Genomic DNA, 12,844 nt, shown 5'->3' with positions numbered 1-12,844 from the left:
TCTGTGAACACTTATGTCCAGAGTGGCACATTGCAACTTGTTCCCAACACACACAATTGTCTGCATGACAAAGATGCCGTAATCATGTAAACAAAGAAGAATATAATAATTAGGGTGAGAAATTTAGTTATTTGTGTCTACCTGGTTACCAGCAGTTTTGTTCTGTTGTAGTTTGTTTCCAGAATGCTTTGGTAACCCTCTCTGTACCTCAGGTTCAGATGTTGAGAAAAGAGGATACTAACACCTTACTCTGGATAACAAAAATGAGAGTTGAGAGGGGATCTGAAATATCATAAACAGAGAAGCAGTTGTTACTGGTAGGGTCCGAGGTCTGAGTGTTAGGGAACAGACCTCTGGTTATATGGTTTCTAACACAGCTGTTGACACTAAGAAATCTTTATGTTGCCTATTTTCACACTCCTTAAATTGCATTTCAAGGTACTTCACAAAACCAGCACCATACGTACAAAGTTGTGACACTTCTAATTTTTGTCAAGGAAACAATTTTGGTTGCAGTCGTGGGTGCTGACACCATTTCAGTTTAGGAATATTGTGAAAATGAGATGAATGTTAGGTTTTTCAATCACGTGCAAAATACTTCTTTTCCAGGCATTTTTCACTTTGCTGAGACTTCTCTTTCCTTGTAGTTAGTGCAGACTATTGCAGCTATTACAGGACCACTGTAAATGTATTTCAAATATCTTAATCGCTGGTATTCTACAATAGTTAACCTCAAATAGGCTCTGTAGGCTTAAAGCCAATGGAAACATGAGTTGTCCCAGACCACTGCTGACAACTCATATTAATGCTACACTGTTTAGTGAGCTGTGCAGTGATGGGTTTAGTGGGGACGTTGTGCAGTGGCATTTTGTATTGCCACCTTTTCAAGATGGATGTGTCACTGTGTTCTGGGGGAAAGCCTCCCTGGGAGCATCTGAAGGACCTCAGGATCAGCCCTGTCCCCAGATGGCCCAGGCTCCAGGGCTGTCACAGCTATAAGATATCATTGATAAACTGAAGCAGAGGGTCATTCAGCTGCCGGAGCCTAGCAGGAGCTGTGAGACCTTGTCACGCAGCCCACGGGGACCTTAGATTCCAGCAAGAGCTGTAGATGCAGGAACTGCAGGGTCTCACAGCTCACTTCCCATCAGCTGCTCCTGCTGTTGGGGATATGACTTATCTGTGAGACATTGTCATGGTTCTTGACCCCCAGCTCCACTGAATTCAGAATTGAGCAAGAGCTTCTTACCTTCAGCTTTTTCAGCTGAACGCAGAACAATGATGTTGCTTATTTCCTCCTACTCTCAGCATTGAAGCTATTGTCTTATTCAGAAGAAAACGGCCTATGTCAGGAGAACTTCCTGAAATAGGCTTTTTTTTTTTGCAAATTTTAATTAAACAGAAAATCCATATGCTAAGCTGTAATTGAACAGAGGAGCTACATGCTCTCTAATGGGCAGTTAATGAATTGGGTGCTCTGTGTGTTGAAAGGCACAGAGGAAGGTTCTTCCTTAAATTAATTTGTAAGGCCTTGTTTTAGATCCTGGCTCAATAGCAGACTATGGTTATTGAGGCCTAATTGCAAAATAAAAAATATAGGCTGCTCTTTTGAAGTCTCTAAAGGACTGCCTGCCTTTTCCAGAGACTCAGAATATTGGATGAGGTCCTGAGTCTGTGTTACTGCATAGATATCAAATACCTGGGATACTGATCTGTGAAGAACTAAGTCTGGAACCATGGGAGAGATCCAAGCAGTAACTAACTGCCTCAGGGGGTTGATCCTGCGCTGGTAGAGTCAGTGGAAGACATGTTGCTGGCTGAGGCTCAGGTCCTTAACATGTCCTCACAGTAGTTGTTGCTAACAGGATGCTGAATTCAGGTCCTGCCAAGAAAATGGTGGCAGTGATTATCTGTAAGGCCTGGCTTTATAAAGCCTCAGATTTGTCACAGGGAGAGTGTTGCTTGGTTGTTCTGCTCAACAGAAAAGGCGGCACAAGACCTCCCTCTTTGCATTGCCCAGTGTTTCTGTTCCCCTCCTGAGCTGTGCCAAACATCTGCAGGATCAGCCCCACAGATAACTCACCCACCGAGGCAGGGATGCTGCAGCCACTGCAGTGCAGCGCAAGAACCCCGCTGTCGCTACACACCAGGAGGCAACCTCCACCACACTGCTCGTTTCTGCACAGGGACCCCCGTAAGCATCAGGGAAGGCAGGTGAGGCAAGAGGACAATGCTGTGGCAACTGCACTCAGATCTACGGGACGGTGACCGTCAGCCTCAGTCAACCAGGTCACAGGCAATGTGGGATGCTCTTTAGGGCAGCAGGAGGAGCAAAGCTCTTGTGTTTGCACTGCAGGGTTTGTTCATGCCTGAATCCCGGGAAGCCGCCTTTCCCCTGCAAAGGGAGAGCATGGAGTCCCCACGGGGCTGTTGCAAGTGGGAGAGATGTCTGCCCCTCACTCTGCCTGTCCGTGACAACCACAGGAGCAGCAAGCCCAGCTTGCCAGGGCTCCCCCCTTCCAGCTGAGAAGAACAGCCTGGCAGCCTCCTCTCCTTTGGGGCGAGGGGCAGCAGTCAGCCTGCACTGTTGAGGAGCCCTGAACCAGCTCTGGCTGGGATCAGACAAGAACTACAGGCTGCAGTGGTCTCCTGGGTATCATCAACAGCCTGATCGGTGAGCTCCTTTCCCCCTTTCTGGCAGAAAGACCACTCCCTTCGCCCCATGCCGTGATTTTGGTGGTGCCAGTGCCACTCAGTGTAAAACAAATTCTGTCACTGGTATATGCCTGTGCCTGCATTAGTGTCTTCTCTTACCTGTACATCTCCATGCAACTGTTGTCTTGTCTGTTCCTTGTCAACGTGCCGTCATGTATATGATGTGTCCCAGAGTAGGGCAAGGCAATTATTACTTGTCCCGAGCAATAGCTTGTGTGTAATTGTCAATCGTGTGTTCAAGCTGGTTGAGAAATAACATAAATATACTGAATGGTAAGTTCATACAGCTGCTCTTTTCGGATGTGTGTTGTCAGGCCTCCCATCAAGAGCTGGCATTATTTAGATGATATATGTCTCATGGGGAAAGTAAAGTATTTTTTCCTCGATAGCAGATGCACGGCTGTGTTTTGTTCCAATTTGCAGAGGGTTGCCTTCCAAACTGCCGTGTCTTGGCTGGGGAGCCTCTGTCTTGCAGAAGACAGCTGTGCCTTGAGGTGGTTAAAAATCTTCAGGAGGTTTGGAGAAGTATAAGGTGCTCTGAAGAGATATCACCACCGTGGTTATTTGTGTCGGCAGTTGCAGTGGCCAGGGTCCGAGCCCCACTGTGGCAGGTGCTGCGTGTGCTCCGAAGGAGAGGCTTGCCTTAAGGCGCTCTCGGATCCAGCCAAGGGGGAAGAAAGCAGTGCCCTAACCACGGTGTGAAAGCACAAGTGAGGCACGGAGAGATTCACTGATGTGCGCAAGGAGGGGCACGGCACAGATGTCTGGAAGCAGGCTCAGGCATCTGGCAAGGGGCAGCCCCAACCAGCCGTGGCCACGAGTGTGGAAAGCTCCTGGCAGTGTCTCCTCTGTTTCTCTCCAAGAGTATGATGCATCTGTCTCAACAACGAGCAAGCCTAACTTTTCGTGTTTAAAAGGAAGATGTAAATCCCCAGACCCACCCCACCTCCCAAATACAGCCCAGCTTCTTGAGTTACCTTATCAACTGTGTTTAGTTTACCAGTAGATGTCAGTCAGCACCACTCACAACCCTTCGCCCATCCAGACCCTACTCTGCTCCGTTTTCAAAGGAGGTCGGTAGCAAATATCCCATTTGTTTTACTGAGAGAAACTAAGACACAGAAAAATTACTTTCTCAGTGGCAAAAAGACAGAAGCAGAATCCAGGGTTTCCAAAACACACTTTATGATACTAGATCCTCCCACCTGAGTATTTGTTGCAAACTTTGCCCATCTCTGGCAGGTTACAGTTCTTTTCTCGCCAACCTTTAAACAGGGTTAGTACAGGTTTTGCTTATTTTTTGCAGTCTTGTGAAAAGTCCTTAATAAGTGGTAGTATTAGCCTACAGCTGCTGCTCACTGGTCAGCCTTTAGCACGGGAGGTTGTTGGCTGGAGACTGTCCTGCCCCTACAAACACATCATAGCAGGAGTCACTTATAAAGAAAAAAGCAACATCAGGGAACAGCTATCAGTATTCATAGAGTGTATCAGTAACTAGGGAAAAGGGAGGGGAGAAGCCAGCATCATCTGATGAGCCAGCTGATTACAAACCCAGATGAAGTGCCATGCCGTCCTTTTGCTGGTCACAAAAGCCCTAATTCAGGGCCTCCAAACCTGAAAGCAAGGAGCCCGGCACTGGGAGAGCAGTAGAAGTAGGAGGAATTTCAGCGGGTGCCAGGTCCAGCCCCTCTCCTGAGCTCAGAGGCCAAGGGATACATTAAAATGAACATGCCAGGTTTTGGAGAGAGGTGGCAGAATTCAACGCTTGAGGAACTGACTAAGAAACCTTGCTCATGGCCCGATTTCAGAGGTGGCAAATGTCAGGCGTAGCTCATCACCAGCCAGCCATGCTGCACGCATGCCAGGTGCCCAAGCGGGTGGCAGAAGGGTGCCAGCCCCTGGGGTGCGGTGAGCTAAGGCCGAGCCCTGACCCAGGAGTGCTGAAGGAGGAATGCGAATGCTCAGCTGACAAAACAATGTGAGTGTCCGGTGGTGGTTCTCCAGCCTGAGGTCACGCCAGGCTTCGCTGAGGTGTGCCACAGCAAGTTACCAAGGGAGCCCGTGCGCCTGGCAGAGTGACAGGGCTCTACGGCACAGGATGTCCCGAACCAGCTCTGGATGGTGCTGTACACTGACCACTGCCGTCTCCAGAAGATACCAGTCATTTCCCTGCTGGTGTGCTCACCTCTAGGTGCCAGAAGGCACAGTAGCAGCCTAAGAAACAGCCTGTCAGAGCAACGTGCAAGGCAGGAGCTTGAAGCTGGCTGTGCTTGTGCTGCCTGAGAAAGGGCTGAAAAGCCATCCCGTCATTCATCCAGCTGGCGGCCAGTCACGAGCGGTGTTCCCCAGGGCTCAGTTTTGGGGACGGTCTTGTTCAATATCTTTATCAATGACCTGGACGAGGGGATCGAGTGCTCCCTCAGTAAGTTTGCAGACGACACCAAGTTGGGCGGCAGTGTTGATCTGCTCGAGGGTAGGAAGGCTCTGCAGAGGGACCTGGACAGGCTGGATCGATGGGCCGAGGCCAACTGTATGAGGTTCAACAAGGCCAAGTGCCAGGTCCTGCACTTGGGCCACAACAGCCCCATGCAGCGCTACAGGCTTGGGGAAGAGTGGCTGGAAAGCTGCCCGGCAGAAAAGGACCTGGGGGTGCTGGTGGACAGCCGGCTGAACATGAGCCGGCAGTGTGCCCAGGCGGCCAAGAAGGCCAATGGCATCCTGGCCTGTATCATAAATAGTGTGGCCAGCAGGAGTAGAGAAGTGATTGTGCCCCTGTACTCGGCCCTGGTGAGGCCGCACCTTGAATACTGTGTTCAGTTTTGGGCCCCTCACGACAAGAAGGACCTTGAGGTGCTGGAGCGTGTCCAGAGAAGGGCAACGAGGCTGGTGAAGGGTCTGGAGAACAAGTCCTATGGGGAGCGGCTGAGGGAACTGGGGTTGTTTAGCCTGGAGAAAAGGAGGCTGAGGGGAGACCTCATCGCTCTCTACAACTACCTGAAAGGAGGTTGTAGCGAGGTGGGTGTCGGTCTCTTCTCCCAAGTAACAAGCGATAGGATGAGAGGAAATGGCCTCAAGTTGCGCCAGGGGAGGATTAGATTGGACATGAGGAAAAAAGTCTTTACCGAAAGAGTGGTTAAACATTGGAAGAGGCTGGCCCGGGAAGTGGTTGAGTCACCATCCCTGGAAGTATTTAAAAGACATGTAGGTGAGGCGCTTAGGGACATGGTTTAGTGGGCATGGTGGTGTTGGGTTGATGGTTGGACTTGATGATCTTAGAGGTCTTTTCCAACCTTAATGATTCTATGATTCTATGATTCTATGATTCGGTTGGCTGTGACTACCTACAGGGTCACTTTCCGCAAAAAGCATCAGACATAACAGCAAATGGCTAGCTCAGACATAGAAAAACTCCATACACACGCACACACACATTGTTGTAACGTGTTAAACCACCCAGGTTGTTCAGACGTGTTAGGAGTTTGCAAAGCAAAGCAAGCTTTGAAATCACATGCAAAGATTTCTGGGGCAAACAAAAGGGCAGAGTTTTTCCTCAGTTTCTTATAGAATAGACAACTGTTACGGCAATGAGAGATGTCAGTCTTTCTGAGTCCTTATAGAAATACAGCCTCTTCTGCCTCAAAGGGTGTTATCCTGTACAGGCCCAGAAGAGACTGTGCCACCAGCCTGCATTGTCCACCATGTATGTATGGAGACAAGGGCAGCGGACCAGCTGAAGTCCTGTAGCACCAGGGTCTGGTCCTTGAGCTGCTTACTGGATCACACTGAGATGTGTGACTGGGAGTTTGCCTTCAAAAGAGGCAAACAGTGGTGGAAGGAGACTTGTGACAGCCAACCCACATCTAGACTTTCCAAGAGCAAGGTGGAGGGGAAGTACAGAGTACAGCACTGAAAAAACCTCCTTGATCACCCCCTCTGTATGCTGGACACGCATTGTTAAAGGCCTTTCCAGCTCTGATTTTGCCAGCCTTGTTAGGTTTGGCAGGCTTTGTGAGAGAGGGCTGGGAGACCTCTCAGGAAGGAAAACCTCAGGGACTATGTTCCATGCTTGCCTGTTTCTTGCACTAGGGAGGAGAAGGAAGGCCTTTGATGGAAGGGAGTGGTCTGTGGGCCATGCTCTGGCTGCAGAACCGGACTACGGAGGTCTTTTACTCTGGTGTGAGACATGAGTGGCCTTGGTAAGGGCTGTATTGCTGAGGAGCTGCTGAAAGTAGGACAGAAGAGAAGGCTGAAGTGGGCAGAGATCAGTGCAGAGGTGGGCAATGCAGGCACCAGGAGCAGCAAAGCTCAATGGTTACTTCAGTTTAAAACAGAACCAATTGCACACCAATTCTGTTCTCTTGCCTGTGTACTCATGAGCACCAAGAGGTGCGTCCAAATGGACTGTTCAGAATCTGGGCACCAAGGTCTGTGTCCACGTGCTGTGGTCGGGGGCCCTTGTGATGACACAGAACGAGGAACACCAGTTACGGAGCTCTCATGTCTTCTGCGTTCTTAGCCTGGTGACCATGGCTTGTTTTTGCATGTGCCTTTTCATACCCTTTAGGAGATGACAGTATTCAGTTTCTTATCCTGTCCCTCCTCTGTGAGTCATTAAGATTTACTTATTGTCTTTTCTTTCCCAGTCTGGGTGCCTGGAGGAGCTACCCCTAAATGTGTTGATGTCCTGGTGAGCTGCTAAGCTTAGTGCCATCAACTTCTGCCACTCCTGGTGTTCTACACCCAGGCTTTCATATACTCTCCATTCAGATCTATCTTAGCTTTTTTGTTATGATTCTCTACTCCACCTGCCTGTCCCGAATTAGTGCCAACTGTCTCCTGCCCTAGGACACCTAGGTGCCCTTCAGTGGTTCCTGGGTAGCTCTGGGCTCCCTCTGCCCCTTTTGCGAGCACTAGTCATCCTCACTTACACAGCAGTTTCCAAACTAGGAGAGAAAAATTAGGTCTGGAGAGGAGCAGAGCAGCACTGTCAAAAAACTTGAGAAGCCCTGGCCAAGACAAACACCAGGCGGTGGCTCTACTGAAAAAGATAGCTAAATATTGAGATGCACCTGGGACCTAGTGGAACATAACCAGTTGGGCAAGCTGGAAGGTGAGTACAGAGAGCTCCGGCATAAGTAGCTTAGGAGTGTGGAGCTTTTTCCTGTGGCATTACTGGGTGAGCTGTGCAACCAAGTGCTTCCTTCTTTTTGTTCTCCCCTTCATCTATGTTACTGCATTCATCTGTAAGTCAAACATCTAGTCTGGCCTGCTGCTTTGGGTTCTCTTTGATAACACTTGCTACCTGGTGATCCCCCGTCTTTTTGCCTCAGTTTTCCTATTGGTGAATGTGATTTTCCTGCAGTCTGCATCAGAGCAGGGGACAGCTGAGATTCTGGGCCTTTGCACTTTGCCTTTTTTTTCACCTAACATGATGCTCTGCCCTGTGTTGGAAGGATGTGGCGTGGTAGTTTTCCGTCAAGGTCTTATAACACTGTAGGCATCTAGGAAGGCACAAAAGAAGGGGGGAGTTATGGACGAGACTGAGCTAGTTTCTTATCTCTCCTTCTCCAGAATACAAGCTGTTTACTGTCATGCTCTCTCATGTTCTGCTGTTGTGCAGTGTCCCTTTGGGGAAGGACACTGCGACTCTGGGTGTACAGCCACTACTGCAGAAAAGTCTGAATCTGTTCGGGGCTGCCACAACAAGTACTAATGGCAGCAGCTCAGGCCTTGGGACTGGATAAAAGTTAAAGTTTTTAGGAATGGCTGGTGGGGCAGCCTGGACTTTGCTCCAGAGGAAGGAGGTGAAGTGGCTATGTAACATTGTGTATGTCAACATTCGTGTCTAGGGAGGTAGCTGACCTCTGGAGAGCTGAGTTGGAACAGATAAAACACGCTTTAATCCTGTTAACCTCCTGCGGGCACTGAGGCCCTCAAAAGGGAAGCAGAAGGGCGGAGTGCCCATTCCTGATTTGCAAATAGCAATGCAAACTGTACTGGAGGGAGTCCCGTCCCAGGAGCTTGGGCTGAGTGTGGGAGAATCTTGCACCGGGGAACTTGTGTTGCTGCCCCCGCTTAGCTTGGTGCCACTTCTTAGTCTGCAGTCCCAGGCTTTGTCCTAAAGGTGTAAGAACGTGGGGCAGTCACAACTGGTGTCTCTCCAGATCTGCTTCGTTAGAGAGGACATGGGAAGCTTCCTTTCTTCTTAGCAGGCTTCCAAAGCTTACCTCCCTAGTAGCTGCTATACAGCATGGCCAAGATGTATCCCTGGTCTAGGTGTCTATTCCCAGCTTTCTCATCAGACCTCACCGTTTCTGCTCCCGCTGCCTGTGTTAGCTCCCTCTCTTCATCTATCTAGATGGTGAGGGAAAGGAGTGTGTCTCTGTATTTTTATTGTACATCTTATGGTAGTCCTTGGTTCTCTGTAACATGACTAACAGCAAGCTGGAGTTGTAAATATCTGAGCACATTTATGATGTTAGCTTTTTACTACTGAAGAACTGCAGTGGTGGTTTACATGCACTAGATACTTTAAATACATCCTTGTCTGATTACTTGCTTTACCCAGATAACACCCGTGTGTAGTTCTACTGATCCTATAGTTTAGCTATTCGTGATTTCTGTCAGAGTCAAGCCCATGACATCTCAGTGTAGCGCACTAGTTAAATACTGATTTCCTTTACTCTTAGTCTTGCATGAATCCTTTCTTATCTTTAACCAGTTAAGGATTTAGTGCTACTATGAATTCAGATAATTCACTAAATGTTTAACAAAACTTGACAAAGTCAGATTTCTTCGACATAATCTGCAAGTCTTGCAAAAGCCAACTTCCCAAAGGCAAGCAGCACTTTAACCAAGTGAGGGAGGCCAGTCAGCAGTAGCTTTGACATGATGAGCAATCAGGGTGGAAAAGGCATGATGAGATGGGTTTTTGTGCCTAGGGTGATGAATTTGTAGATGCAGCAGATTCAGCACATGTGTACACATCTGTACAGGGTGTGTCTTTTAGAATGGTTTACTGGAGCTTTTGGAAAAGAAGAGCTGGGAAATATCTCTCACTTACGCACCATGTCTGATATTGCTGTCTTCTGCAAAGATCTCAGAGCTGCTTTTGTACAGCGAGCATTGGGATCTGCTTCTTGCTGTATTCGGTAGAGAAGGCAATAGTACTCATTAGCATGCAGTTCCTCCTGCACATATTTCTCATGCACTCTCTTGCTGGCTCAAGTCCCTGAAATATTTTACGACCTTTATGAAATTCAGCATTAGGCAGGATTAAAAAACAACCTGGATCCTCAGGGCAATGAAAGCAGCATCCTAAAGCAAGCAGTGGAGAAACAGATCTGAAAATTTTGTGCCTGGCAATTCTGCTAGACAAAGTCATGTCTGACTTGATCAAGTGGTGGCAAGTTTTGGTCCAAGTGGAAAGCTGGGCTAGAGGGAACCCACAGGACCCCCTTCAAACAGATGTTTTCGTAATGCTGTGGCTCAGGCTGCAGGAAGACGGGAAGAAGAGGCCAGGACCTTCAGCAGAGAGTGGAACTCATAGTCCTCAGCAACTTCTTATCCACTCTGTATGCTGGGGCACATGCAGGACATGTCTAGAGTGACCAGAAACCCTAAGAAAGGAGCAATGTTCAAATTAGCTGCAAATGAGAATGATGCTTTTCAGCAGGGCTCCTCAAAGCCTGACTTTCTGCTAGGTCCCTTCCCTTATGCCCAGCACAGTGTCATGGTCTCTCCTGCTCTGTGACCCTGTAGTGGCAGACAGATCAGAGGCTCAAGGCAGCAGGGGCTAAGGAGCAAGAGCAAAGATCCCAAATCTGTGCTAAAACCTGCATGAGATCTGAAACGTGACCCAGGTTGCTCTTGCCTTGCTATCACAGTGTATCAAGGCAAGGCCTGTAGCATTATTTGTTTAATGTCACTCAGTAAAAGCAACAGGGCTTTGTAGCTTGGTGCTTGCTAGAGCTTTACGCTGGGCTGATGCCTTTGTTGTCATTCTGTAAAGACCACATCCTTTAATCAGAAGCAAAGGCTGACAGTGTACAAGGCAAACGTCCCTCTCTGCGGAGCTGCAGCAGAAAGCAGTGCTGGCACCCACCAACCTACAGTGGTGCAGTGAGAGAAAAGTACAGAGCGTTAACAGGCTCTCCTCAGGCTTGTTACGAGTACTCATCTTAAAAACCCACACCCCTGGCCACTGTTTCCTACCCCCATACTGGTACAAATCGTCCTCAGCAACAGTATGAGCTAGATCAACCGGATCAGTAAAATGATACAGTTGAAAAATACTCCCAACTGGGGTGGGAGATGAAACAGGCTGAGGATCAAAAGGCCCTTGAATGAGCCCAGAAGACTGTTGCTTGAAGAATGGGCTAGAGGAAAGCCAGAGCCTCCAGCCAGATGCAGTAGTTGGCAGATCTGGTTCCTCCACGTATCTCGGGTCTCTGTCTATTCCTTTGCCATCGGGATGTGCTTAGGCACAGGGGGCAGAGAAGTGGTTTTTCCATTCCATGAAGTGTGGGAGGAGCAGTGCAGTTTTCCGAAGTTACCAGCATGAAGGCATCCATCGCCTCTGTCTGAGGAGCAGCTGAGCAACTGAAACTAACTGTCAAGAGTAACCCGAACCTTTAATTGTGCTCCTTCAGCGACTTGTTCTCCTGCACCACTGTGCAGGCACTATGTGGAGCAGCAAGTTCATGACTCAGAAAATGCTCACCTCTGCTCCCAAGCACACAGGCTTTTTTCCCTCACTGTCCCAGGCACATGACGAGAGGATTGTCACTCAGCACATTGAGGGCTGGTGAGTATTTAGGGTTGAAATATGCTTGGAGGCAGAGAGATATGTGTGCTTGGTAAAACACTAGGGCAAAAGTCTTCAATGCAGGCAGATTTTCCTAAAAGAGGAAGTTAAATCACAAATGAAACATGAACTCAAGTCCGCTTCTGACCCATAGAGTGACTGAAGATAACATTCTTATTCAGCAAGCCTGATCTTTGGGTGTACTTATGGCAACACTTGTTCTCCTGACAGATCGCTAAGGCTGTTTCAATACCCTCACAATCCCACCCGCCCCGGACTCCTGTCAGCCCTGTAGAGCGATGCAGCTCCACGAGATGTGATGAGAACGATGCCGTTCTGCCTAGTGCATCAACGGCATCGAGTGCATCAACGTGCCTGGAGGGAGGCAGGCGTCGGAAAGGGGATAGGTGAACCTTTGGAGTTTTTATTATCGGTGTTGATTGGGTGGCTAGAGGTATGCTTCAGCTTAGCTGAGCCTTAAATTGATCTAGCAAGAGGTGTTGTTAGAAAAAAGCAATGCTGTACAGAACTGCAGAGGGCAGTCAAACTGGAGGCAATTAATATGGTGACTTGACAGCTCTGCTATAAATCGTATTTATAAATCATAAAAGCAGGCTTTTCCTGCATTCACAACACCAAGGAGCCTGGGGAGAGCGAGCTTATTTAAAAAGACAGTAGTGCTTGGGAACAGGAGGCTGAGGAGAAGTCTTGACAACAAATGAAAAGAAAGCCCGTCTTCCTGCTTTCACACATTCTCCCAGCTGGGAACACAGGGCAGCACAGAGGGGCAGCCCGATGGACAACGGGTAACCCCAGTGGGCTGCCATGACCCCCTTGGGCGCAGCAGGGAAACACCTGAGGAGCACAGAGGGGCAGCCCGATGGACAACGGGTAACCCCAAGTGGGCTGCCGTGACCCCCTTGGGCGCAGCGGGGAAACACCTGAGGAGCACAGTGCCTCTGAAGGTGTCAGATCAGTGTGGCAGTGTCACCCTTGGAGGGGCTCCCAGGGCAGCCTCTGGCCTCAGCTGACCCAGCTGGACTGGAACCATCCCCTGGGTGTGATGACCTTTCCAGAAGGTGGGAGGGCGGGAAAGAGAGAGAGAGAGTGGGTGCTGCCTCCCACCCCCCGGCTGTACCCCTCTGTGCCAGGGACGTGCAGGGGCCGCGGACAACTTACTGGGCATCTCTTGTCCGATGCCCCTTCCCCCCCGGTGGTTTCCAACGAGAGAAGAGTGTTGCTTTCCCCCCTCCTCCTCCTCCTCTTCCCGCCCCAGGAGGGCGGGGTAACAGCCTCGGCATCCCCGCGCACGGGGGCTCGGCC

This window comes from Pygoscelis adeliae, unplaced genomic scaffold (genome assembly GCF_000699105.1).
Source record: "Pygoscelis adeliae isolate BGI_AS28 unplaced genomic scaffold, ASM69910v1 Scaffold244, whole genome shotgun sequence".
Classification (NCBI taxonomy): domain Eukaryota; kingdom Metazoa; phylum Chordata; class Aves; order Sphenisciformes; family Spheniscidae; genus Pygoscelis; species Pygoscelis adeliae.
The sequence above is the reverse complement of the archived record's forward strand: the minus strand, read 5'-3'. Positions refer to the sequence as shown.